A 2,558-nucleotide genomic window follows, 5' to 3' on the forward strand; every position below is an offset into this window, starting at 1 on the left:
TGGATATCCTTTATTGCAGATTTTCTGTACCTACTGTCTGCAGTGATATTGTTGTAAAGCAAGTATCCATATGTTTCTGGGTTGTCCATTTTATTTCATCCTCCTCATCATATAAGTCCACTGGGCAACAAATATCCTTATAAGGAAAAGGAGGTAAGAAAGTAGCAGAAAACTGCTGATTATGTGGTTGAAATTGGTAACTGGGTTAAGATCTTAATTCTGCCACCTACTAGTCTTGTAACATTGGGGGACATTGTTTGACTTCTCTGGGTCCCCATTTCCCAATCTTTATATTTAGCTCATTGTGTTACAAGGATTAATGACTATATATATATATATATATATAAAATGTTTACAACAGTACTTGTACACAGTAAGCACTCAGTAAAGGACCTTAAAAGTCTTTATTACAAGAAAAACATTTTTGTAACTATGTATGGGGACAGGTGTTAACTAGACATACTGTAGTGATCCTTTTAACTGTATATGCAAATAGTGAACAATTATGTTGTTCACCTGAAACTAATATAATATTATATGTCAATGATACCTCAATTAAAAAAGTAAAAATGCTGCTGATACACACCACATTAGTTTAAGTGAATCACATCTGTCACAAGAGAGCACATACTATACATTTCCCTTTATATGGAGTTTGAGAACAGGAAAAGCTAATCTCTTGTGGAAAACAATTGTGTAAAAGTCATGCCTTTGAGGGAAAGTGAGTTTAGAGTTATTGGGAAGAGGTATGAAGGAATTTCTTAGGGTGATAGAAATATTCTGTATCTTAATAAAGAGTTTGAGTTTCACAAGCTTACATATTTGTCAAAATGTGTCAAAAGATACATTTATAATTTGCATTCACTTTTGTAAATATTACTTAGAAAAAAACCAGAAAGAAATATTGAACTCTGGTTACCAATATGCATGCTGAAGAATTTATAGCTGAAGTGAACTGACGTAAAAATTAGGCAAAATAGTGATTAACAGGAGAATTGATAGAAGGATAGATACATAATAAAAGCAAGTAGTATAGTAAAATGTTTATTACAAAATCTAGGTAGAATGTATACACATATGCAGTGTAAAAATATTTCCACTTTTCTGCATGTTTAAAAATGTTTGTAGGGTGCTTGCTTCCTCAGCACACATACTAAAACTGGAATGATACAGAGAAGATTAACATGGTCCCTGTGCAAGGATGACATGCAAATTCATGAAGCATTTAAAAAATGTTTATAGGGAATTCTCTGGTGGTCCAGTGGTTAGGACTCCAAGCTGCAGGGGGCGTGGGTTTGACCCCTGGTCTACTGAGCGTGCGTGTGCGCACACACACGAAGAACTAAGATCCTGCACAGCCAAAATCAAACAAAAAATTAATAAAAATAAAAATGTTTCTAGTAAAAGTACAGATAAATGGAAAACATGTATATATAATGTAAAACACCCTACACAAGTAAAATATTATAAATAAATATAAAATACTTGGCTGTGGCAAAAAAAAAAAAAAGCAGTCATGATCTCTAATCTGCCATTTAAAAACTCATTCCATGCCCTAGCCTGATGTATAAAATCAAATTTATTCCACTTAATACCAATATGTATACATTTTTACAGTAAAAATATCAATGAGTTTGACCACAGGGTACTGCCCAAGTCCCATTGGAGTGTCTGCATCTTACTTTCTAAAAATATAAATGTTTATATTCTGAACTACATCCGGCCCCAGGGACTCAATAAGGAATGTGGACATGTATTAGCACAGAGACTGTAACTTTGGACAAGATATTGTGTGGCCTCTAGGTGGGCCTATCTAAATCAGTCAGTTCTACCTTGTAGGACAACAGTATGCAGATCAAGTTTGCTGAAGGAAAGCAGTTTAGAAGTTTATGGGTAAGCATAGGCTGTGCTTTATAGTGCTGAGTGATGATAGCCTTCTGTATTAGGACTGGAATGAAGATAGGAAAGTATGTTCCCCTAAAGGGACAGATTATAGACTTTATATGCACACACCCTCTCCACCCTTTTGCTAGTGGTAAAGAACTCACCTGCCAATGCAGGAGACATAAGAGATTCAGGTTTGATCCCTGGATCAGGAAGATCCCCTGGAGGAGGGCATGGCAACACACTCCAGGATTTTTGCCTGGAGAGTCCCATGGACAGACGAGCCTGGCGGGCTACAGTTCATGAGGTTGCAAAGAGTTGGATAAGACTAAAGTGACTTAGCACACACAAAGTAATACAAAACCCTACAATCCAAAATCAGAATCAAACAGATATCATCTCTGACCTGTAAATGAAACCCATTTCCATTAAAAAAAAAAAAAAAAAAAGCCTCCTGACTGAACCAGTATTTTGCCTTTTTCATTGGACCGTAAAAGGGAGACGTGAGACTTTCACTAGGTTTTCTGAAATTTCCATTTGTCAGCTCCTTTTTAAGAGTTTTAGCTTCCTTTGTGGCTCAGACAGTAAAGCGTCTGCCTACAATGCAGGAGACCCGGGTTCAATCCCTGGGTCAGGAAGTTCCCCTGGAGAAGGAAATGGCAACCCACTCCAGT

At 36.5% G+C, this 2,558-nt stretch overlaps 1 non-coding gene across 1 annotated transcript; it reads left to right on the forward strand.

The window, feature by feature from the left end:
* Positions 1-1,129: 1,129 nt before the first annotated feature.
* On the forward strand, positions 1,130-1,236 carry LOC128050142 (U6 spliceosomal RNA). Its single transcript, XR_008199651.1, has one exon. It is a non-coding gene; the product is annotated as a U6 spliceosomal RNA (small nuclear RNA).
* The last annotated feature ends 1,322 nt before the right edge of the window (positions 1,237-2,558 follow it).

Source organism: Budorcas taxicolor, chromosome 6, assembly GCF_023091745.1.
Source record: "Budorcas taxicolor isolate Tak-1 chromosome 6, Takin1.1, whole genome shotgun sequence".
NCBI classification, from domain to species: domain Eukaryota; kingdom Metazoa; phylum Chordata; class Mammalia; order Artiodactyla; family Bovidae; genus Budorcas; species Budorcas taxicolor.